Here is a 14176-nt window from a genome sequence, read left to right on the forward strand (position 1 = left end):
ATAAATCTCAGGACATAATCAGATTCACAGCGATAATCAGGATTGGCTTCACCGAATATCATAAAGTCCGTGTGTAGACAGAGCAAAGCCAAAGGACTGAACAGATTTCAATGGCTGACGTCTGTAGGCGTTCAGGAGGGGGAGTTGGCAGCGTTTTCTTTCTCTTTCACAGTAGTACCCGAAACGATGTGGCACAGTAACAGAACCTAGCAATATGGCTCAGTAACAGAACCCGTACATGTAGCTCCGCAGCAGAATACTATTGTACACATTTACAGTTAAAATACTGAAACAAAAGAAAGATTTCACACCCAAACACTCACCCAGTACCAGTCACTACAAGCAGCTGTGCAGAAATTACAGTATTTGAGCCAAAATATAGCACTACACAGAGCTTTCACTGAAACCACATTAGTGCTGGTGAACTCTGTAAACCAGCACATCAAACTAATATGCTCCTGTTACCACAGAAACTTACAATGGGTCAAAATTTTTGTGATGGTTTTGAATCACAACCCCTCAAAATCAAAACTCCTTCCTTCCCAACTATTTGTGCTCCTCTCCACAGCTCTTCCCTTATATCTCACACATCCCTGCCACATCATCCCATTCCCAAAACGTACCATCCCATCACCGTTGTACCTTAATGTCCCACACCTGCACCCTCACACCTAACTACCCAGTTCCCCTCGCCCCTTGCTGTCACGCACCGCCACCCTCACAACTTACTGCCCCACACCCCCACACCTTCTTGCACCTTACTGCTCCACCCCTCCCCCCATCCCTCACACTTTACTGTTCCACTACCCTTGCAAGTTACTGTCGCACACCTTCACCCTCACACGTTATTGTCCCACACCTCCACCCTCACACCTTACCGTTCCACACCAAGAGAAACCGGGACCGGCACACAGTCACCGTCACATCGTTTCACATGTACATGTGCATTGGGAAAACACCTCCTGTTTTTCATATTTTGCCTGCTGCTGGCAATGCGGCCAAGCACAATTCAGTAGGGGTTTCTGCAATAATGGCCACAATAAATTGATTTCCAGGCGGATTAAGGGGATAGCTCTGGGGAAGAATGCCGCAGCAGACAGAGAAAAACGGGTTCAGTGTTTTAAGCTTCCGAGAAATCCCTTTATTCAGGTCTTGCAGGGGCACTGCTCCACTGTCATGGCAACCACAGGAGGCAGGTCTCAGCCAGAGACAAGAGTCAGGGTCCTGTGTCTGACTCAGACAGATACACTCAGACTCTGACGCAGTGCTGATCAAAAAAAAAAAAAAACAGATTCACACAAGGAGCTGTGCCAGGAGTGGATTTAAGAGTTAGAAACTAGGCATTTTTAAATTAAAGATGTACCCATGAATAAGCAAAATTCACTTGTGTCAAAGGATGTTCAGTAAACTGACACTGAAATGTTTTGATACAGAAATGTGCACAAAAGTGTTGTAATTCTACCAAAAATTTGTGCAACCAGCTTTTAATATTGTACATTAATCCCCAAAAAGCTATTCCCACATAAAAGGGTTTATCTCTTGTTGCTGCCATGGAAACAGAGCAAGTTAAGTCACAGGTGGCTAATGTGAATTAGCTCTTATTGAAATAGGATGATTAGGAGGAGAGCAGTAAATATTGAAGAAACACCCTGGACTAAGTGCCTGTTATGGAAAATTCCCTGGGCTCCCCTGGAATGACTGCTGAATGATATTAGCTGGAATGAATGCTCCTTACACTATTATGTATATTGAAACAAAGGTCAGACGAAGGACAGGAAAAGCACATGCTGGCTGTTCTTTGACACAGATTTTTCTCTTATCCTGTACATAAGTCACTGTCCTCCTCACCAACTCTCAACCCTGCCCCCACGCACTCTCAGCCTCACCCCAAACTGACCCGCTACCCCCCCCCCCCCCCCCCCCCCCACCAGGTAAGCCAACACTCTCCACACAGGTACACTCACCAGGAATTCTTAACGAGCAGTCATTTAATTAACACACTTCAGTACTTCAGCCACGTCTGCTCTTTGGAATTACATTAAGCCCCTCACATCTGTCTAGCTATAAATTCAGTTTAGAGTTTCTGAGTGAAATAAATCATGAACTGCTGCTTACTAAATATATGATCTTATTGTGGATTCTGTAGGATTAGTTGACAGGAGTCCATGTGAATGCAATCTCCATGCAATGTTTTATTTTTACAGCTTTTGGTGTGAAGCCTTGCAGATATCAAAGCCAAAACAACCCAGTAGAAATTTTTTTAAAAAGTAAAGCTTTCTATGCATGCATGGTCATGTTAAGATAATACTCGAAAGAAAACCTTGCCCTCATTACATCCAATCTCTACAACCATCAAATTGTTCAATTTGCTGCACTGACCTATATTATGTGTCTTTTCTCTCAGCATCACATAACCATCCATAGACATGAACTGCCACCAGCCCATTGCTTTTCATTTATCTCAGATCTGGTTGCCAATTCTCATACTAATTATTTGTTATAACAAAGGCGGCTGCATTTTCCAATGGAAGTCCTCTAACTGAGATGTATGGAGTGTGAGGTACAGCAGCAGAGGTCCTCTGGCTGAGGGAATGTATGGAGTGTGAGGTACAGCAGCAGAGGTCCTCTGGCTGAGGGGATGTATGGAGTGTGAGGTACAGCAATGGAGGTTCTCTAGCTGAGATGTATGAAGTGTGAGGTACAGCAGTGGAGGTCCTCTGGGTGAGGGGATGTATGGAGTGTGAAGTACAGCAGCAGAGGTCCTCCGGCGGAGGGCACGTGTATGATGCACTGTGGAACGGTGGTGCTGCAAGTGCGACAAGTGTAACTGTACAAAATTCAGTGTTCACTCTGCTAGGTTCTGATGGAGTTCATTCTCAGTACTTTCCTGTGCATCTCTTGACACAGCAGCGAGCCTGTTCAAAAATAAATAAATCAAAAAAAAGAAATAGAGAAACGCTGCATCACTGGATCAGTCCTGATTAGAGCGCTGGCCTCCAGTAATAACAAAGGCAGATGTTCTACAACACATCTGGCTGCGCTCCAGGCCAGTGGCACAGAACATAATGCCAAGAGAGCATGCTCTTGGAAAACCAGTCTTAGGGCACTCTTTAAAAAAACAGAGAATGTTCCCTTTACTCCACTGTTCGGGTCACCAATTTCATATCTAAGGTCACTTGAATTCATATCTAAAACAGACTAAGATTCTTTTCAGCATCAGAAACAATCCAAACACCTTCAGTAATGACAATGATGCAACATGTATTAAACAATTCAGTGCTTCAATTATCTTCTGCTTTCACGTCTACATTGCCATCATAACACTGTTCTCTTTCCTTGTGGCACCTCTGGCCCTCTGTCACCTTTCTGAACACCGAGCAGCTAATGAAGAGAACAATCTGGATTTCTCACACTGATGTTGTTCAAATTTCACTCGGAGGATTATACATCTCATACCAAATCATTATCCAACTCAAATAATGCTGCTGAATTTGTCTGAGCCACTGCTATGAAACAAAGGCAAGGAAAAAAAAATTCCCCACAAGTCTTCAGAGGCCTGAGATCTTCTGTGTGTTGACCATAATATTCCAGCTGACTCCCTTTAGCATCACAAGCCTCCCTACAGTGATTTGTTTGAATCAATTATTCACACACAAAAGAAGATGTGCAGAAAATAGGTCAAGTCAAAGAAGTTTTCATTCCTGGTTTCAGTAGTGGAACAGAACCTTTTGATACTTCTCTTCCACCTTGGCACTCTTCCTGGTTTTGGGAAAAGTAAAAATACATGCAATCTCACGATTCCGCTCTCAGTGACCTGAAACCGCCAATATATTTTGATTGTAATCTTAACTACACATACATGTGACCACCAGCTTATTTCAAACGTGGGCCATAAATGCTATTAACAGTGTTAAATAATTTCTGTCATAGAGTGTGGGGGGCGTGTGCTCCTCTTAATCTCCATTGCTTAGCAGGATATTTATAGTTTCTGAATACAGCTGTTAGGCTCCAGAGAGAGTGAAAATGAATACAAACAGGTTCTCAGCAACCCTGGACTCTTACTAAGGGCTTTCTGTAATTCTGTAAACACTGTAATTAATCATTAGATGCTAAACAAATCTGGGGGCATCTGGGATGAACGAATCCTTTTATTGCAACTTTGCCCCCTACACCCTTGAACACCATTCATTCATCCCAGGGTGTTACTGACCAATGGGCAGATGCAAAAGGAACACCATACATCCCACCAGTGCACCTACGCCCACACACACACACACACACACACACACACACACACACACACACACACACACCATTTGCATATCTGAACACTACATACACATGTGTGCACTCCCATTATAAACACATGCGCACAGAGATACACAAGCATTATAGAGGCACAGGCACTCATTAACAGATTGAATGCTGATTGATGTCTCTGTTGTCAGGGTCACCGAGGACACCTTAGATGAATTCAAAATAATGACATGCTTCAACTGAATATCCTAATGCTGTGGCTCAGTATTTATGCAGTCAGATCCAGACAATGCATGGTAGTTCTGTACATTCAGAGGGGTGCAAGACCCTCTCTGGGCTCTGCAATGAAGGCCTGCCCTTCTGCTTCACAAATCAGCTTCATTCATTGTTTGTGTTCTAACAAATACAATGAGCAAATCCCACACATCACACACACACACGCACGCACACACACACACACACACACACACACATACACACTCTTACGAATGTAACACTACAGCTGTGGTGGTGAAGCGTGTGTGTGTGTGTGTGTGTGCACATGTGCGTGTGTGTGTGTATGTGTATAGCCTTCAGTTATACTCAGTCCTCTGGAATAACACCTGCCTCAGGTGATTCACACCTGTAGCTGAGTGACAGCTGTGGCACTAACACAGCAGACAGAGACAGCAGAAATGCACCTTCCTGTACATTGCAAAGACAACATGTGTTTAACTTTTAAAACATCCCACACATATTACATGAATGTGAGAAAAACATAGTCTAACCCAAAACACGGATGTGTTTAAAGTAGCCTGGTTACATTCAAGTTCAGACATTAATAATGATCCATGTAAAAGTGATTGATAGCAAGCTCGAAACTGGGAGGAGCTTTTCAAAAATGAAAGTTTCGGTCGCACATATCAAGAATACATGTGAATGGCCCCTTCTCCTGTGAGAGAGTGCTTGCTACACTCTCTCCTGTTTTTTCCTCGTAAGCAGTTCCCTGGCAGTGCAACCATTGTGAAGTGGGACTTAAGAAATTTGATCTCTTCAGTCTCTGCAAAAGGAGACTCAGGAGGGATTTGATTGAGGTTTTTAAATTCCCAGAATGCATTATGAAAGCAGATTCCCCTACAATGTTCCAGGCCAGGCTTGACATAGTGCCAGATGCACTCCAGACCATAAGCAGTGACAGGCCACCAACAAAGGAATACTATAAATAAGGGATGGGCACCACAGAGTAAAGTACAGTATCTGACAGGTATACACATCAAAATACCTAACGGAAGAAAAGATTAAAAGAGGAAAATCAATACAACATTTGAATAGCCTGAATATGCTCCATAAACAAAATACAGAGAAGGAATATCACCATATCAGTAAAGCATGAGGTCAGAGAAAGTGAATGTGCAGGAATTAGAAGCATTGCTTTCCTTCCCACAGTACCCCAGCCTGCAGGACAGAGAGGAAAATCTCTTATTTCAGTTATTTATTTATGTATTTACAGTATTTAATTGTATTTATGTGTTTATTTATAAGGGACAGTGGGCAGCCTCTTGATTGCCCCAGAAATAGCTATGAAACTAAATTTCTGGGTATTTAACCCAGCTGTATAAATAGATAAAATTGTAACCTATATAAATCACTCTGGATCAGAGCGTCTGCTAAGGGACAATAATGTAATTTAATATGGGGTAGCATTCAGTTTACATTTAAGGCACATCTCAGCTGCTAATGAAGGAGGGATATAACTCATATGAAAGCAATACATTAAGCACTTACAAACAGGCAGACCAGAACACCTCTGTTAATCCCAAATCCCAAATCTCCTCAGTAAACATCCAAATGTATAAACGGATAACATATAAAAATTTTGAGTTATAGTTGCTCTGGACAAGAGCATCTGCTAAGCAAAACATATAAATATAAATTATAACTGTGCTAAAGTGCTGCAGTAGCATCACTAGAGGGGTCTTTTATCAAACACACATATTTATTTGCACATTGGATGGCATCACAATTAAGATTCAGGTAAGCTCATCCACATGGACACAATATAACTGTGAAATGGTTGCGTTATTCCAAAATGTGTTGCACATGAAAATGTGAGGCACAGAAAGCAGAAATGCATCTGAGATGGAGAGAGGGCTCCTTCAGCTCCACCGCACAGTACAACAGCTGACATCAAAAGAAGATGCCAGCGAAAATAGGTCACACATCTCGAGCGCTTCCTCCATACCAGCCAGCAGCACGATGCCCGTGTGGCCAGAAAGGAAGGGAGGGAGAGAAAGGGAACGAGCGAGAAGGATGGAAAGAGAGGGAGAGGGACAGAGAGAGGGAGGGAGTAGGTGTGGAGAGCGATGGAGAGAAGGAAAGAGAACGGAACGAGAGAGGGAGAGAGGGAGTGTGCCCACTGCAGGGTAAAAATGATTATCACCAGAGTGAGGGATGCTGCTGTTGCTCTCACGGGTCTTGTATCTGCATTTAAACACTAATGGTGCTCTCACACAACACACGCACACACATACACAACATACATGCACATACACACATACACATATGTACACATATTCACACCTGCATGCATGTATATTCAGACGCACACACACTCAGAAACACTTAGCATCCACTCAGACCCATTTCTCCATCCATCTAGCTCTCTCTCCTTTCCACCCTCCTCTTCCCCTGGAGGACTGCTTGCTCCCTGTTCCCTGGCTATCAGGAATTGCTAATTAATGTGAATTACCTGCAAAGGTTATTCAAACATCCCTCACTCCTGACCCCAGTTCAGCCCAGTATCTGTATGAACCCTCATCCGTTCCTGCTTTGCCACCTTCTCCCTTTGCGCCATCGATAGACACAGTCATGGTTATGCCAAAAGCGACAGGCAAAGCTGCAGATTGTAGAGTCATTTTCCCTAATCCCTTCCTTGTGGAAAGGCACTGAAAGAAGATAAGATCCTCTTTCACTTATATTTTTTATTGAGCAATCAAGCAACTAGAAGTCATCTGTTTCCCCCTGAGGAAGTTCCTTGTACCAACAACAGAGACACCAAAAAAACTCTAACCTCAACCTAATGTGATGTGGAGGTTTTCAGCAATGCTTCAGGATATATTTATAGGAGGCTGCAGCACTGGGGCTCTATGGCACGCTGATCTCCCCATCCCCGGTTGCATGGGGGGCTCCAGGGTGCCAGGATGCAGAGGAGGGAAGCCCTGTCCGCCAGGGCTCAGAGGAGGAGGCTGAGCCAGAGCAGACTGGACACAAGCACCAAGGCCTGGACCCCAGAGCTGCACTGACCCAGGAACAGGGAAGGACAGGGGGCTTCAGATGAGGGGGGGGTGGCCTGGTGAGCACCTAATGGTACCAATGTTTCTCACTGTGTTCATACAAATGGTGCTCAGGGAAAAAGTTTATATGAGTGATGTATCATACAGGCTGGGCTGGGAGGAAGTGATGAAGTGCACAGACTGGGAAGAGGTGAGCAGATGGGATATGTGCCATATACCTGTGAGTCACTCAACTCATTGACACACCCCATACATCCCAGGGGAAATTTGACAAGATGGCCAACAAGAAGAAAACCCCTCCATAATCAATAAATCTAAAATTTTAAAGGTTAGAGCCCAGTTTGGGTTCTAAATATGTCAGCCTCGGTGTCCGCTTGCCACACCAGCATTCCTTCTCATACCTGTAAATATTAGCACTCAAATTTATCCATCACTCAGAGACCTAAGTCATTTGAATCCCCCTGTACCTTTGCTTTGACTTGAATTCCGGATGCAGTCTAGCCATGTTCTCTGTGACACAGCTAACAGGGCCATTCCCTTCACAGCATGACTCTATAAATAGCCAACAAACTGTTTGTGTTGTCAGTTCTAAGCCCATCCACCTGCTTAGCCATCTTGAAGGAGGTTTTCCATCACCATGTCCGCCATGCAGAAGTGGAGGCAAGACCCTCATTCATCAAAATGTATGTAGAAATGAGTGTATTTTGTCCTTGGGAAAAGCTTTTGTAAGAAAAAGAGGCAATGCTGTGTTCCTGAAAATTTCAGAAACACCCACTTAGGTTCTTACCCTCAGTCCTATTGTGACAAATTCCAATAGTTCCTAAATTAGATGCTCATGCATATTATCTGTAATTAGTAAGTAAATACCCTGACAATCCCACATAAAGTCATTCTAATCTCTGAGTCACAGATATAGTCAAAATGCTAAAGAGTTCTGACAGAGGTGGATGCTAGAAAAGAAATTATATCTGATATTGTGAGCAGAGCAGTGCATAGGACATCAGTAAATCACTGGTTGAAATAAGCTCTACTTTGAAAGCATTCCAATGTCTAAATAAATCATTTGTAGAACGAAAACCATGTCCTTATATTGTCTCGTTTAACAAATTGTTAATCCAAAACACATAAAATACGTGAGGGCTGACACTGCAGACTTAAGCAAGTGTTGAAACGCTGGACACTTACTTGCAAGTTATACCTTGACTCAAAATTGCTCAAATAACTTTAGGGGAGTCTAAATCACAACACGGTTTTGTGGGGCGATTATGGGCCATTGGGTATGGTGTCCTCTCATTCAGGTTCATCTGGCAGTGAAGGAATCCATCTTGTAGGATGCAGCAGGCCAACCCAACCTTGCACACCTTAAATATTTGAATATATATATATATATATATATATATATATATATATATATATATATATATATAATTGTATATATTTGGTTGCATGCAACCTCCCATCATGCCTTTGCTTTGGGAAGCAGTTTCAGCATGTAACCCCTATTACCTACAGTATAAACATATTAGGAATTACAATTGGAAAATGGATTAATTATAAGTAAACTAATTACATTAGTTACCTCACATTTTCATTTGCTTTTGCTAATTGAATTGCATGTTTATTTATTTCAACTCCGTGCGAATTGTGAACTGTGACAGATATCCGGGCATTCCTATGTCCATGGTTTATGCTGTGATTATAGGACAGTTATTGATTAGACACACAACAGACAATGTAGTAGTTATGGTATAGCTATGCAAGCATCATAGAATTTATAAGAACCAGGCTCAAGACACAAAGGGTTACTATGAATGCAGCTGTCATACTGAGTCTTGACAATTTTAAGTCTTGACTACTGTCAGCAAGCCAAAACCATATTACCATTACATTATATTATGGCCATTTAGCAGATGCTCATATTCAGAGCAATTACATACAGTAGGTTGCAATTTTACCCATTTATGCAGCTGGATATTTACTGAGGCAATTGTGAGTTAAGTACCATTCCCAAGAGTGCATCAGCAGTACCCTAGCGAGGAATCAAACCAGTAACCTTTTGGTTACGAGTCCTGCTCCTTACCACTATGCTACACTGCTGTCTCCCCATAGCTTCACACTAAGTTGGTTCAGTCATCTGAACGAAGCTACCAAGTCTGCATTTTATGTCACTATTACAAAGATACCCCTAACCCCAGAAATATACTCAAATTTTTTCCACACCCTATAGGGACCATCATGCTCTGCAAGATGCTGTTCTGATAATCTTTCTGCTCTGCTAATGATGTCCACACAGAATATTTCTGACTTTCCATATTTTTCACAGCTCGCAGAGGCATTAACTGCGGCACACATTACACAACCCACTCAGGGAGAAGTGTAGCGAGCTCCACGCTCATCAACATAAAAGTAAAAATGACTTTTCAGCTGAAAGTGGAGGCAAAATCATGCGGTGCTCACGGCTTAGACACAGCAGAGCTTAAGCGTGGGGGTAGCTGGAGAAACTGACGGAGGGCAATGGGGTAAACAGCAGATACAGAGTGCCACGCTGAAGCTTAAACGTGCGGAGGGCCACGGAGGGCTTCTGGGGGCTACTCCCTCAAGTGTGACACAAGCACACAGGGGGAGGCGATGGCCCAGCATGGAGGCATCCACCCATTTTACTCCATTTCACCCGTGATGATTTATGCAATGTAGCAGCACAAAATGGGGCTGCTCCTGGCGGTGCGGGAGGGATCAGGGATTACACTGCCCGCCTCTGCTGCCAGACTCGCAGGCTTCACAGACTCTTAGAGCCGCGCGTATTCTGTCCGGCCGGAAAATAAGGCAGGTTTGAGTCGAAGACAGGACTGCTGTCACTTCAGAGATGCATTTGTTTTAAAATGCATTTGAGGAAAAAAAAAGAAAAACCTCCGGAGAGGACTGAGACATTTCCCACCTGTCTCTCTCTCTCTCTCTGTAATCATAATCCTAAAACCTGAGCTGTCTGCCTCTCACAGGAGTCACTCTGTCTGGCAATTCTCCTTACCTTGCTCTCATTTCTTTAATTAAACTGAATAAATTATGTTACATACACTGAAAATGAAACTTTTCTTTACAGTTTAATTCTGTTCCTGATCCCTGCTGATTCTGTTCTATTCCAGACTGCTTTGAACAGTTAATGTGGAGAGCACTGCCCCATGGGGGATGAATGCAGACAGTACCACACAAAATGCTTTCTTCTTACTGCAGAGACATTCTGTGATGTAACAGCCCTGACCTGAGCATAGACGACGGCATTCACGACCTCAGGCACAAACAAAGACGGCAACGTCTGCCCGACTGTGCATCAAATGCTGCTATCCGAACAGTGGGAACCATTTCCAATGAGACAGGCCCAAGCAGCCACTGGGACCCAGCTGAACACAACACCATGTGGCCCTCCTCTGTTCTAATGCTGTGGTGTGCAGACAGGGACGGAGGTGCCTTCTTTACAGAGAGAATGGCACGGCCACAGAGCACAGACAGGTGGAACTTGACATTACAGACAGGAAATTAAAAGATGTATGTCTGAAGATGTCATGTCTCCCTCACAAAGGTAGAAATGCACAGGGAATCAATGATACCAGTTTCCACGTATTTTGGATAGCATGCTACAATGCACTCCAAACTATGAGGCGAAGAGATTAACCTTTCCTATCCCGAGTGTCACACTGTTTCTCTTGGCCTCACTCCGACTGGCACGGCAAGAGGTGACGTCACAGAGTACTGCGCGCACCTTGGGCTGGGCGTCATATCGAGAAGAACGCTACAGAAGTGGAGGCACAGTTGAGCGGGCACTACTGTATTAATTAATAGTAGTCCATATTTTCCGCAGATACTGTACAAAATGTTTTACCTTCACGGAAGTGGCCATAGTATGTATGCAGGTTACCAACCAATTCCAACGCGCGCACACGCAGACTTACACACCCCCTTCCCAGATCCACACCTCTGGAACTGCGGTTAATTTGGTACAACGGTATTCCTCTCACTGACTAGCATTTCAGACACATCAGTGCTGTGACTCGCGCTTTACACACATCTTTCCTATATGACAAAATATGTGTGTTGAATACGCACGCGAGAATGCCACCCTTGGGTCAGAAAATCGGTTACCAGTAGCCGTTGTGGGTTTTCTCGTAAAATGGGATTGCACATTCGCTTTTATACCCCCATAGCCAACGAACAGGACGACGGTATTTTGAAGTCCATTTTTTTGACCAAGTCAATCATGCATAACCTAAACATAGCACTCTGCATTCGATAATGGTTAAATGGCAATAAATAACACATGTCAAAAGGAGCGTGCTTCTGTATGATGATTTTTGTTTTGACATCATACACTGCACGAATATGGAAGACGTTCAAGAATGGGTTAAAAATGTATCGCATGCAATGCAAAAGGCTCTAGAAATTGGTTATTAAGAAATATATACAGAGTGACATTTCCAGCCCATCTGCTCATGAAATCATCTGAAGACATCGAGATCAGATGCATCATTTTAAGACACTGTACATCGATACAAGACGCACCTCAAAAACGGGAAATCATATTTACAGTTTTCCACAGCGTTTCAGTCTTGTCAACAGTCAAGACCGCACAAAATGACAATCATTACGATATGCATTGCATTCTTATGCTGTACCTCAGCGAAGAAGGTGTCCATCTTATATCCTTTTTGCCAAAACGCTGTCCGTTCGGTTCGGTTTAATCGATCACACCACAGAATGGAGAGGTTGTGCCCAGCTTGCAGGTGTTTTCCATTCACGATCTTAGCAGATGATGAGGAAGCCCGTGTGCCCTCTGCTTGGACCGAGGAGCCAGGGAGACAAAGCGAGAGCCCCTTAAATCGCGACCACCGCAGTCAGTTGCGGCTCACCTCCCGGAAACCTTGCCGTATATAGTCGCTTATTATCCGACGCTGGATCGAGTCAAATCCGCTTCGGTACTGGCCGTAGTGCAACGTCCCGGCGCCGCAACACTGCTTTTAACGGCGTCTCGCTGCTTTCCCCGCTCTAATGAATGGATCAGTCTCACTAACGGATTTAACGTGATGGGGCGGCGCTCTTCACGCAAACTCTGCCACCGGACACGCCCCCTCCTCTCCTGCGGTACCATCAATATCAATATACTACAGTAACCGTACTGTATTAAAATTGTTTCGAATTATTATTATGTGTTGCAATCTTTAGCAGTTTAGTAGAAACAGTCTTTCCGCAACATCCAAAAAGATTGCTTATGTGGTGTGGCTACAGAAGTTGTGTGGAATCTGTCAATAATGTAGTGAATAATCTGAATACAATATACTTTATAATAAACCTTTTGAAACAATCCTTTTTAATTGTTGTCAGTGCACGTTCATTTTTTGTCTCGTCTGTGAGTAGGCATGGAGAAAGCTGTTCACTGCAGTCTGGAGAATCAAAGACGGCTGTGGAGTGTGGCCCGCCACTGCTCACACGTCTTGGAAAGCTCAAGGAGTGCGATATTCAGCAAAGGCGTTTCCATGGCAGCGGTGTTATCTGCATAAGATGTCCCTCCTAATACGCGTTCACACAGACGAGCGGACAGGGGAGGCTGAACCTGGGAATATCAGAGTCACCGAGGATCTGTGTGAGTGTTTGCTTCGTTGCAGATAAACTGGTATCATCACCAGAAGGACAGGAACATCCTCACAAATATACAGGGATTAAACCCTAAAAGGCTGAGGTTATCTCAAAATGTCTGAAATCATTTCTGTACAAATGGTAAGACATCCAGTCTCACCATGAAAACTCTAGAGCTTCATCACAGGGCACCACAGAGACAGCCTCTCTTGCCTTCCTGGCATGAGGCTTTCATCAGCAGGAGAGAAGACAGATGCCAGGGTAAGGGGACCCGCTAGCCAGAACACTACCATTGGGTTGGTGCCGCTGCAGCAGGACCCTAGGAATGCAGAAGAGGTTACTCTACCGTTACATACATCTTTGATATACTGAATCCCAGTATATTTGATGACTTCACTGCCCTTTCAAATCACATTGTATGCTATGAAGTAATGGACCAATCAGGACGCAACTCTTAACAGCAAAAAGTGTTGTTTAGGACCACCAGGAGTAGAAGAAATGTGAATGGGAGGGAAGATAGGTACAGTGTAATATAATAATAAGCATCTGACACCAAGCATGGCATTAATAGGATTGTATTATTCCTCCTAGTTATCCAACCTCTTTCCTGTATGGTAGCGTCATATGTCCTGAACAGTAGAGCCTACTTCTATTCGCAAACAGAATGTGTGAAGATGCGTGAGGAGGTGTGGGGAGCAAAGAGGCAGCAGAGCTGTAGATAGGACCAGACTGTTTCTAACATTCTTACTAGGGGTTTTCTAATAAGCATATTTCCATCTTTGCGCATTGCAAATGCTGTTCTGTGGAACTGGCCACAGAGCAGTCTCATGTAGTCCTTTAGTCTCTCACAGAAAATGCTTACTTTTTTATCTGAAGTTTGCAATGTGTTGGCAGATTTTCCATCAGCCCTCATGTGCGTTTGGCTGTAGAGTTTTGAGTTGCCCTGGCCCAGTGACTGAGCCCTGAATTGCGTGGACCTGAGGAGGGGCCTTGAAGATCAGCAGGAGACACCGGGGCATCAGACC

This window comes from Megalops cyprinoides, chromosome 14, assembly GCF_013368585.1.
Source record: "Megalops cyprinoides isolate fMegCyp1 chromosome 14, fMegCyp1.pri, whole genome shotgun sequence".
NCBI lineage: Eukaryota > Metazoa > Chordata > Actinopteri > Elopiformes > Megalopidae > Megalops > Megalops cyprinoides.